General features: G+C 38.2%; 1 protein-coding gene across 5 annotated transcripts in view; it reads left to right on the top strand.

Annotated features, from left to right (window-relative positions):
• The window catches only part of LOC110858681 (protein held out wings), a 53,339-nt gene that overhangs the window by 2,251 nt on the left and 38,097 nt on the right, over window positions 1–12,991 (top strand). For 3 of the 5 annotated variants that reach the window (XM_035858929.1, XM_022107520.2, XM_022107521.2), the window contains exon 2: window positions 9,118–9,856. The exons of 1 other annotated variant lie outside the window; for it this stretch is intronic. The gene's annotated coding sequence lies outside the window, so the exon portion shown is untranslated. The remainder of the gene's footprint in view (window positions 1–9,117; window positions 9,857–12,991) is intronic. One more of the 5 variants, XM_035858930.1, reaches the window with a different exon arrangement.

Here is a 12,991-nt window from a genome sequence, read left to right as displayed (position 1 = left end):
ACATGCAGTAAAAGGTAGATTTTTTCCGCAACTCTGCATTATGTTTACAACTATGTATGTACATACGTCCGTACGTACCGGGTTGGTTTTGTGGTTAGTTTTGGTAACCCGGGACCGGGAAGGAAAGGAACCGGAAGATTGGTAATGTCGAACTCAGTGTGATGACGATCAACGAACCAACATCAACTTCCTTCCCTTCAACTTTCAATGTGAAAGTAAAGGATGAATGAGTAGAGAAAGACATTTGTCAATTTTGCGATGCTTCTCAACCAAGTCCTACTGGCATGATGATGAGCAGTCCAACTAGTCAGTCGTAGTAGGACTGCAGTCAAGTCCAGCAGTATTCAACACTCACCAACTTCAACTTCCTTCCTCACCACTTTCCTCTCCTCCTCCTTCTTCTGCTTGCCCTCATTCCAAATTCTATTCCGAATTCCATTCCATTGTATATCGTCCCCGTATTATGGCTTCTCTGCGGATATTTTGTATTAAAATGCGATCAACGCTTATATACATACACATTCACTCCTTTTGGTTGTGGTGCTACATACATAAGCATTAAAGTAGTGGGATCTTGTCATGCAATCCAAATCCAACCAAGTGGTATGTATCTCGACATAGTTGTGCCTAAAAGAGGAAATCCAGTGGTAAATCCTCCCCTTGATCAGAGAGTGATGAACCATTTGTTACGTTGGACAAATGAAAATGGGGTAATTTATTGTCAAGTGGAGTACTTTGTGGGTGAAACTAAACTAATAAATATTATTCCCAGTATCACTTCAGACCAAGGAAAGAGAGAGATTGGTGCTTAGCAAAATTTCAGGTGCGGGAGAAAGTGTGAGAGAAAGAGAATTGTGTATTGTATTTATTGGTGGAGAAAGATAAACTCGTTTATTCTGCAGTCACCAATGTCGAAGGCAGTGGCCGCGGAAGGGTGGGGACAGGGGACAATGTCCCCACGGTTATTCGGTGTCCCCTGTTACTTGAACCCCTCCCACCCTTATCCCTCAATGCTAATGTCCACAACTTCCGCGGCCACCGAATGTCGCAGTATGTATATGTAGAAGCAGAGATATACATAGTCATTCTACTGGAGAAAGGGTGAGATTGATCGATCAAAAGAAATCACATTCGTATCACCCATCCCGGCATTAGATTATCATTAACTGGACTGTTACATTCGTCACAGTCACACGGAGTTGCACATGTATCCAATCTAGCGCAGTGAGAAAGAGCGTAGGTATTTTGGTGGAGGTGTGCTTGGGTCATTCCAATTTCCTCAGGGGTCTCGTTTATTCGGCTGATCTACAACACCAAATCTAAAACTACTCAACTATTCATGACTACCGAACTACGTAACTTGCTTGCTCCTTTCTACTGCTTCTGGTCCGTATGTTCATAGCGTCACGTTCAACTTGAATGATAGAATAAAACGACTGCGACACTACAGAACAGACTTTGGGGTCGGGGTCTCATTTACTTTTACGAATCTATTCTTTGCTTGGATGTAACCTTTCGAATCCCATTATTATCGAGTCATTTGGAATTTTAATGGGGGCATTTGATTCCATCGACTTTTATATGGGACAGTAAAATTACGCCATTCAGTCTCATTGACATCATATTTGTCTCGTTTCAAACTTTCTAGTAGGATTGAGTTCAGTGGCCGCGGAAGCTGTGGAGACATTAACATTGTAGGATAAGGGAGGGAGGGGTTTATATAGCATGGGCGGATGATGGGGACATCGAATAACCGTTAGGACATTGTCCCTCTGTCCACACACTTCCGAGGTCACTGATTGAACTCTAAGGTATTTAAACGGAAATGGAGAAGTAATGGATGACCTGAACGAATATCCCTTTACACAACCAAAATGTGTTTTTTTTCAATTTCATCGTCTTCTCAACGGGTCAAAAATGTCGTGATTTATTTAGTATCGTTTGGCTCAAGGGATCGTCCAGTTTTGGTAAATAGTGTCCTCTCCTCCCATCCAACGTACTTTCTATACCGATAAATTTTACTTTTATTACTGACATTTAGTAAGAATAAAATCTGCCTTAAAATATCCAAATTAGGAAACCATATCCAATTTGTATAGGTGATCGTCGTCATAAGGAAACGGAATCATCATTGATACATTCATAAGTAGATGAAATTATTTGTGAGGCGTGTTAATTCAGGAGGGATGATGAACAATAAAGATGAAAATATTGATGCAATACGATCCCAAGGAGGAGATAGGTACCACGAACCATAAACCCAAATAGGATTGCCGTCGGCCAAAAAACTCGTCGATTTAAGTGTTATCTCGCTCGAATAATACCTTAAAAGATGGATTTTTCGTGAATCAATTGTCATTTTGAATGATCCGTCTGCTTTTATTTTAAAATAAATTTCTTGGATTTCTGCACAGTTGGAAGAAACCTTTTAGATATTTTATTTGATGCGACTTTTCGTGGTTGAGCAATATTTCCATGATCCTGTTTGATTGAACTTATGGAATAAAGGGAGAATTTTGTTTGATTTTGATATTATTTGGACGTGTAAAATATGGGTTTGAATCATATGACGTGATAATACAATGTTGATTCTGTTCATGAAAAAACATCAAAAACAGGATGACTCCTCGTTCTGAAAATAACTGTTTCACGTATATTATTAACCCTTTACGTACATAAACTGCATTTACTGGTGAACCAAATTACTATAAAACATCACCTCTGTTATGTATACGGAGAATATAAATCTCTCAGCCGAGCAACAAGGAGAACAAGTCATATCTACATAGATTACAGTAGCATTTTCCATAACGGTTAAGCCCATGCACAAGACAGGAATATCGCAGAATCTGACGGATTTGTTGAAACTAAAACAGATTCCTTTTGATCTCTGATCTGATGGTTGCTTCAAACACCCAAAAATTTAAATCTTCAGAGAAGAAGAAGCCTATCTTTTCCACGTATCTGTTTGGTTCACCTATTTTACCAAGCTAGTAGGGTTGCATTGCATGTTAGTGGTTGGTTGGTGTTTTCAGATTGGCAGGACAGGTGACAGGCTGACAGGTGAGATTTAATTTACGACGCGTTGTCATCCGATACCCAGTACTTGGAGGCTTTGTATGTATGCCTATCAGCCAAATCCGTAGGCTACGTAGGTTAAAAAATGATTTAATTATAAAAGTTTTAAACTGTCAGAAATACATAAGCTTGAGTTCACAATGTCAAAATAACCAGGTGCCATGTGAGTAAGTGAGTAAACAAGATCTCTTTTTACAAGAATTGAACGTCAAATATGTACTGCGGATTATTGTCCTCGTTCGTCGCAGATTTATGTGGAGATAACGTTCAAGCGTTCAAAAGGGGTTTAGGATTTTGGAAAAGTTGGTAAAATTCAAGATTACGTGGTGATGATTTATATATGTACGACTTTCTCCATAAAGTTTAATTTGTACACTTCAATTTTAACTAATTACAAATTGGGCCAGGTCACGTCAATTAATAGTTTGTGTAAAAAAAAGGTTTCTGTCTCAACTAGAAAGTAGAATCGACCAAGTTTTTTCATACAAAAATGTAGTAATAATTTAATAATTTAACTTTTGCCCTCCATACATGTGATAATTAACTAAACATTTTCTTGCAGTAAAATTAGCCGTGTTAATTAGTCGACGTGTCTAATTTCACTTACCTATCCCAGTTTTGGATTTGTTACGAATTATCCTTGTAAGTTGTCCAAATAAGTAAATAATTTACGAAATTTTGAACCATGCAAATGTAGGTCGTCATCAGAAAGTATGTGTTTAATATATTTTTAAGAGAACACTAATAAGGATTGGATAACTGCATCCATCGTATTTTTCATACTGTATTTATAAAAATGCTAACTAACTCTGCCCCACATTTAACACGATATTGATCATCACTCTCACACTAATGTCGATCGGGTTGCACTGAAAATTTCTTGGAGGCAATCTTGCCCATATGTGGAAATTATAGGGCAACTAGGACATAATTCTAATTTCTAATTCCGTCAGCATGCAGGAGATCATAAAAACATTCCTCATTTCACCATCGACGTCGTTGGGACTGCGGTTGCTGTTTGTTTGGTCGAAGTGTGTGCAAGTGTTGGCTGTAGAATTTTTGCCCATAAAATAAAGTGAAGTAGTTAACCCATGAAGTTTATTGAGCACTTCGGTCAAAACAGGGCCTGCAGCAGGGCAGAAATTTATTAGAAGCGTCTCTTATATTTCGTATTATTTCACTCATTCAATTCATAACTCGCAATCAGCGATGAAAAACCAAGGAGAAAAAAGTACCTATGCATGCAACATATTATTTTAAGGAGATGACACTGAGCTGGCGCCATGCGAATTATTTTTTGTGTTAAAATTGAGTTTATTTTCTTCAATTTAAAAGAAATTAAAGATGATTCGAGTTTAATGTAAAGTGGCAACTAAAACTGCAAGGCTTAATTAAAGTTGGGTCGAATCTGGCTTTAAGAAGGAGGAGGACAACATGAGATTAATTGGGATTAGACCAAGTGTCAAACTCAGGAGAATCAGCAAGAGAGCGAGAGATTTGTGGTCTCTAATCTAGCGGATTAAGCAGAACGGCACAAATGACGTTTGTTTGGACACTGCTTTTCGAGGGGAATGAGATCTCTCGCTGGGTCTGATATTGACGTATGTATTCCTGTGCACGTCTTATTATAAACCAATTGTTGTTGAGTTGAGAGTTCCGCAGTATTGATTGACTAAAAATACCAGAATTTAAGATAGATGTCCGTAGACTTGTGCCATTGTCAGGTTTAAGTTTAAGACATTCTTGCCTCAGTGCTGTACTTGATCATATTTCTATTTTGCATTTTGAACGATCAGTCCAATAAAAAAAGCACAAAATGCTACAACTTTAGTGGTAGAGTTACTTGCTCTGTTTTATTTCCATCCATCAGAGAAAGCCATCACGATAAGATGCAAATGACGGGCACTTAAATATAGCTTGGACGAAAGGAAGCCTTGAGACCCCAAGAAACTGATCGTTCTAGGCCGACTTTTTTTTACAATAATCATGATAAGTAATGAAATTGTTTCTGCTCTCGGTTTGATTCTGTATCGCCTGACTTTTACTATTTGCTGGTGGATTTGCCAACATTCGTCTGGACAAGAGAGGGAGGAAGTTAAAGTCACTCACATTGATTCAGCAGAACACAACTTCACCTTCCTATTTGCTACATATTCGCAATTCTGAACATGCAATATTCCATTCTTGGGAAATGACTTGGTTCTGGGTTTTGTGGGATGGGAAATTCTTTCTTACGTTTGATGTTGACGTATGTATAACCACTTATGCACATTAAATGGTTACTTACAGTGCACAATGTACATATATCGGCTAAAAATATAAAAAGGTCGGTTGCTCTACCTATTACACCGTCACTCACAAGGGAGGTCTCCCAGCGTAAGCTCACAGATTTTTACAAAACTAGTGTCAATCGATCGCAAATTTGATTATGAAATTTGCAAAAGACACGATCTCCCAATGGGCAGGTTTGGCAGAGATATTTGCAATCCGACCGAAGAGGAGAAAGTGCGCTCAAAAGTTGACAAATTGTACACTTTCCAAGTTACTGGGCGTTTTCTCCTCTCCGGATGCAAATATCTCTGATAAACCTGCGCATCTTTTGCAAATTTCATACTAATCAAATTTGTGATCGATTGACACTAATTTCGTTAAAATCAGAGAGCATCCGCTGGGATACCTCCATTGTGAGTGAGGCTATCCAGACCAGTGCATAAATACAAGTATGACTGACATGGTTTTGTCTGAGAAAAAGAATGTTGGATATTTATGAACTCATGACGAGTGAGTGATTCTCTAGATGAGAAAAGAAAGTGTTTACAGGACAAGTTGGGCGGAGAAGGAGAAGTAAACAAAAAGAAACTGCAGCGGAAAGGTGTGTCCTCCTAAATAAAATAAGCGAAGAATGACAGAATAGAAATATAAGCCTGTTGTTGTCACACACACACATTGTCAATTGCGCATTATTATTATTATCGTGTTCATACTTTGTAAGGCAGGGACAGGTGTTGCCGTCGTTCACAGTCTCACAATTTATTACACTTTTGAGTCTATCAACAGTTTGAGGGCTAACACGAGCGAATATTTCTGCTTGGGTGGCGGCGGCGTGGTGACAGGTTGTGTGTGAAGAAAAGCACTGTTTCTTCCGGTACACAAGTGATGCCAATTAAAAAAATGGAACGATTTGAAATTTCCACGTCTGCATTTTTTTTCTTTGGAACACATTTCGAAATGACTGCTCTTTTTTTCCGTTTTCGTATCCGTTTACTTTCTCGATATCCTCCAGATGTTTTTTTTTGACGGGCAAACATCTGCCAATGTAGATAAGTTTTGTTATTATTACGTTATGGATTTAGAAGAGATACACCAATTCAAATAAAACATTTACATCCAAATTTTCCGAAAATTTGGAGAGATTGCATCTGCCTTTGCTCGTACATATCTCTGTCCGTCTGTCTCTCTCTCACTTTACGTACGTACTTTTATTACTTTCAATTTTAGCCTGAATCCTATTCAAGAATTCTATAATTTGACTTGGATTCCATTCCATGACTTGTACAATCTTTAATCTATTGTCAATTCAAAACTATTGTGTGGAACAAATACCTAAATAGGAGGGGGAATGAGGTAGCGTGAGACAACCGTTTATATGACACATTATAAATCTACACCTTTTATTATTAAAAGATTAAACGAAACAACAAATGTAACGTTACACAATAATTTTACCTTTTGTATCGTACTTTCTCTTCAAAGAGAATCCCATTAGTTGAAAGAATGAAAAGAAATCAACTCTTTCAATCTTTCTCCAGCCGTACATAAATACTTGATTTGTGCCCCTGTAGCATTCTATTTAATGTTTCGGGTTATTTTTGTTGTTGTGATTTGATCAAGTTACGAAAGTAGCTTGTTTTCCGCTGCTAAACTATGGGCTCAGGCTCAGTAGTAACGGAAGTAGTAAAACAGTAGGGTGAAAGCATTGCACTCTATTCTTCTGTGGCTTGGCTGCTGGTCTGGTTTATTATGGAGAAAGAAAGAAAGAAAAGAATACACACTTGGAAGCAGTCGCAGTTGCAGCAGTGTTTTTTCTGCGTGGGGAAAGGAAGAAAAGTCGAAATAAAGAGAAAGTTAGTTTTTTTCGGTTCTGTGCGTTGTTTCTCTTACGTTATTAGTATGGAGTGTTGTATGATTCATAGAGAGTTTCTTTCTGACGCAGTATTATGTCGTTATCTGCTGAGATTGAAACTCGGATACTTTTCTGAAGCAAAACTAAATTGCAGGTAGGAAAATGTAGTATATTTTTTATGATTCGCGCAACAAAAGATCAAAATTTGTAAGATGGTCATTCTTAAAATTTAAACTTTCTCTTGTAAAAAAATGATGATTATATTGGATTATTCGAATCGTTGTCATATTTATAATGCTGTGTAAACGTAGTTAGATTAGTTAATTAGTATATGACGATTTCAGGAAGCATATTTTCCATTTCACCACTTTGAATTACTTTTAATCTATTTTTATCCCGTGCCTTACTATTTCCAATTTAGGTATTCCTTACAAACTTTTGTACATATTTATATGGGTCGAATCGCTTTTCTTATGCATTCTCCGTCTGGCTAGATGGGGTCATGCTTTAGCATAATAATTGCCGAGTTGAACAATACGAAAGGGTAAATTAGCTATGGTGGCATTTCAACACATGCACCAGGAACCACTTTACTTTCTGATTTCAATTCCTTCTTATACAAAAATCTCTGAACATGCACAACTTCCACGGGCACGTAGACTTTGTGCACATAATATTGCACTGCATCAGGGTAGGAGTTGTCAGCCCATTTCATTTCATGCTGCTACCAACCACCGCTTATTAAAACCGTCTTGACTCTCGGTGTCGAGCCTATTATTAAAAATTGCCAGACAAAGAAAGAGAACCCACGGCTCATTATTACCTAAAATAAGAAGTGTTTGCTCACTGGAACTCGTTATATCCTGGAAAAAGTTGTTGGTTATTAAGCTGCATAGCGGTAGAAGTGCGAATCGATACGTTTCCTACTTCCACCATCACGACCCAGTGGCCGCGGAAGCGTGGGGGCTGAGGGACAATGTCCCCATCATCTGCCCATGTTATATAAACCCCTCCCTCCCCTATCGTACAATGTTAATGTCCCCACATGTCCCCACAGCTTCTGCGGCCACTGCCACGACCCGAACTTGTTTTTAATATGTATGTCCACAGTCCAGACCAGACGACGTAATGACTTTTCACAATACAACGTTCTTTAACTCACTCCTTTCCCCTCTCGTGCATTTTGCATGGCATGCATGAACGTGCTAAACACGGTACCAACCACACGGGAAAAATAACGGGAAGAGATTTATGCACAATTAAAATCTAATTAATCCAGATTAACGTTGCACCCTACCGTTTTTTCATCATATATTTACATATTCAACCCCGACCAATCGTCAACACCACGCCACATACTCAAACCATTTTTTATGCCACCACTTCACTTCACCGTAGAACTATTCTGAAATATTGTTATAACTAATCTACATACTCTGCCAAACTAAAAGTGTGTAATTAATTTTAAGTTTGATGGAATGTAATTAACACTTGTCATTGTAACGACTTAACGGAAAAGTGTATGTAACGTTACGTAACGCTGTTTCACCAGTCTTGCTACTGCAGTTGACACAAAACAACGTGGCATCATCCTCATCCTCCTCGCTTCATTACTCGCACCTCAAGGCTGATAATTAACAACATACTGATCAATCCATGTACTTAATTTATGGAGAAGTATAACCCTACTAATTAGTAATGAAGAATGTCATGTATAAATAATTTAAAGTACTTAATCCTCTGCCTTGTTGTTAACCCAATGTGAAACTAAAACACTAATTATTATTTCTTCTCTAAATGTGTATGGAATACTGAACAGTGTTTTTTCACACTTAACAATTAATACTCGACAACACTCTCGAAAGCAAAAACTGTAAGTAATGATATGCAACCTTGCTTTCGTCTAAATATTTCAGACTATATCGACTCACTACTCTCAGCCTTAGCGTCAAATCAACAAAGAAGAATATACTCAAATTCACTCAATTTAAGAAAGGATCCGTCCATTTCCTTCATAATAAAGTCTCATCGCACTCATTGATCCAACTAAAGCCTTGTACCAACTCCGTCCTAAATATTACTTGTACTTTATCATCAAAGACATCAATATTTCACCGAAATAATAAAGTTACTTCACTTTCGGGCTAATTTCCAGACGACATTTTAACACTGGACTGAACAGAGAGAGGGAAGCAATCTTGCTCATAAAATAGTGGAGAAAGCATCAAAAGAGACAGCTTGCAGGCAGGCAAAACCGAGTTAATAAGGGGAACTAACTTGTCCCAGACTGATTTGCCTGCTCCATCGCTACTACAGGGAGAAAACTCAAGAAATGTGAAATAGGTGTACAGAAGACAGACTGCAAACACTTATAATCTTGAAAATTCCCGAGGGACCGCTCTCAAAAAATTGTACCAGCAGCAGCCTCCTCGTCTATATGGATCTACTCGAATAAAAACCCGGCAAGATCTGTATCTATTTCGTTCAAGATCCTGCCGAAGAAAGAGAGCAATCTCACTTCACTTCTTGTGTAAGAAGAAGGACAAAAAAGAATCTGTAACGAATGAAACGACCAATGGACGAAATTAACATTTAAGAAATTGAAAAATCAAGATTTAGCGGAAAGATATGGATTATGGATGGCAAGCAAAGTGTGTAAGAATGTTTAACCTTTTCTAATAAATGTAGACTATATACAATATTCTTTTCTGAAATTGATCCCTGGCTACTCTATATTACTATGTATAACCATCTACACCCCTCCTTCCTCCTTACGGATACTGTTAAATAGTAGGAATGTAATGTAACGAAATGAAATGAATCTAACTGTCAACTCTGTCAGAGAAGATATGGGGATTATGATACGCCTTAAAAATTAATGTTTTCCCTACATACGCCATTTCTGTGAGCAGGTAGTCTATATGCAAGCACTAGTACGTGCTACATAGCAGACATATAACGTACTTATCCTCCCACCTAACTCGTAATGTACGGATGTAAGTCATATTCAGCAGGGGTGGGAGAAATACTTGACTAAAATACCGTATTTTGAGCCATGTTTTTAAGGGTTTAGATTTCCAGGGCTGTTACACCCACAAAAAAGACGAGAATCAAGCAGTGGAGAATACAGCAGTTATACGAAAATACTGTTTTTTGTGACGAAATTAACTTTTTACGTGGTCAATAGACATTGTTTTCACGATATTTTAAAAATGGTTTGACATGGATAAAACGTTAATTTCTTCACAAAACATATATTTTCGTAAGGCTGTTATCTTCTTCACGTATGTAGATTTTCGTCTTTTTGTGGGTGTAACAGCCCTGAAAATCCAAGCCCTTGGACGAAAAAGGCTAAAAATACTGCACTTTGACCAAGTATTTTGCCCACACCTGCCAGTCAGACATGAAACCTAAAGTAAAAAGAAGTAGATCGAAGAAGCTGGTCATAACCCATCCCATAACTCGTAATGTGATATAATAATATCCGAGAAATCATGTTTGCTGGTTCCATTTCCGTGCGAAGAAGAAGGAGGAGTGCGGATGAAGTGAACGTTACTTATGGGGAAATCGAGAGAGAGAAATGTTTTAAAGAGGGCTGAAATATTACACGTGAACGATCCACCATCTGTTAAATTGTCAAATTTGTCTCCTCTCTACAACTTTAGAAGAGATAAAATCTTTCAACTTTTTTATTTATTTTCAGCCCTTAAATTAAAAATCAAACTAAATTGATCTAGTTAGCTTGGAGGATGTGTCACCTCCAATTTCCTGCAATCTCTTTCATCCTGCCCCGTATGAACTCCATACGTCCTTATATTATCTCCTGCTGTGATTTTTTGCAATATCACATCTCGAGCCGAGTATGCCGTACTTTTTACGTGCGAGATTCTTTTAACGAGCCGGCATACATAAGACCAATGCTTCAAAATGGAATATTTTTATTCCCCCCTTTTTTAAAAACATACATAATTTGTACACCAAAACTGCCTGAATTTTCCCCTCTCGCACTCCACTCCGCCTTGACGACTTCCCGTTCAAAAGTATAATTTGTGAATGGATCGTGTTAATGGATGGCCGGAAGAATTGAAATGAATGAAACGAGGCGCATGCATTGTTTTGGCTGATATTGTTTTACTTGTTGTTGCGTTACTTTGTCATGATTCATACATAGCATACATATAAATGTAAGCTTCTGTATACGTAATATGTATGTATGCATGTATCTACCAGGCTGGTAAATTCCCCGGCTTTTTTTCGCCCGACCTGTAAAGTGCTGAATGTTGTTTAGCTTTATGGAACCATAGGAAAGTGCAATCTTAGAAATGAGACCAATCGACCAAAGCTGTAATACGTCCCACAATGCTAAAGAAAGTTCGGTTGGATTGGACGTGTGTGTGCGGTGAACGAAGGATAACTGAGGTTCTAATATTCTTAACATGTCCACATTTCCGATTTTAAGCTGCATTGTTCTTGCGGGTATTTCATTGCCGCCGTCACTTTATTCAGGTCCAAGTTCAACTTTGTTAGGAAATATGGTGCCTCGAATTATCCGGGAAGAATGAACACTATAGATTTAATTTGTTCAGCGTTAAGTTAGGAATGTTAAAGGGGGGAATAATTTAGAGGGACAAAGGTTGTGAATGCTGATGGCACGTCTTTCTCTATCAAGTAAAGTTTAGATCGGTTAGGTTAGGTGGGGATGGAATGGATCTCAGAGAGGATGATGATGATGATGATGATGAAGGCTCAGTGGCCGCGGAAACAGTGGGGACATTAACATAGGGAAGGGATAGGTTTGTATAACAGGGCAGATGATGGGGACATCGAACAACTGTTGGAACATTGTCCCTCTGTCCCCACGCTTCCGCGGCCACTGATGATGGTTCGTTCCTGAGATGAAGAGACGTTGGAAGTAGTAGAATTTGTTCGTATTCCTATTTGTTGTGTGGAGCATCTCATGCAATTGTACTTGTCGTCGTCATATCTTACAGAATAAGACGCAACCCACATCTTTAAGACATTTCTACTACGCGTATCTAGCTCTTGCATACCTACATAGCTTTACTTACGACTTTCTTACCCTCCACTTGACTACGCTCTTCCATTCGTATAGATATCGAATCGAGTATCCATTAGAAGATGTGGAAACAGATTTCATCTCATCTTCTTCTCCTCTGTTTGTTAGTGTTGGCGAGCTTACAGCATTACTTACGGGGAAACCGGTCAAGTATAACTAAACTATGCATATCATTAAGAAAGTTGTAGAGATGTTGTTTTAGGTGCATTACAATCTCGCGTGGTTCCAGCTGTTTACAAATTTGCTGCTATTTTATGACGGATTGATTGCATTTCGCTAAAATAAGCAGGGCTACAATTGCCCTGCGAAATGGGATATGTTTATCAAAATTAGGTTTCTGTAGGAAGTAGGAAAGTCGAGGAAAAATGCGAAGTAGAGATATTACATGATTCCCTAATTCTGCGAACCAATTTCTTAACCTGCTTATTATAAATGACTCATGCACTAGTGACACAACGTCGACGCGTCCCTTAAAATCAAGCATTTCGTCCAAAGGATTTTTCATTTAGTCGCATTGCTTACGACGAACGACCATAATGTTTGTGTGTACCTATGTCCAATGTCCTATGTACATACATATCGATGGATGGTGCTAGTTAGTTAGCATTACATTAAGAAAAGCAGCATATACATAGCTTCACGTAAGTATTAATGTATGTATGTAGCTCGCTTACTCCTCTGCTGAGGGGATACCTTCTCTCTTCCACCTTCTT

This window comes from Folsomia candida, unplaced genomic scaffold (assembly GCF_002217175.1).
Source record: "Folsomia candida strain VU population unplaced genomic scaffold, ASM221717v1 Fcan01_Sc022, whole genome shotgun sequence".
Taxonomy (NCBI): Eukaryota; Metazoa; Arthropoda; class Collembola; order Entomobryomorpha; family Isotomidae; genus Folsomia; species Folsomia candida.
This window is presented reverse-complemented; position numbering and strand designations above follow the sequence as displayed.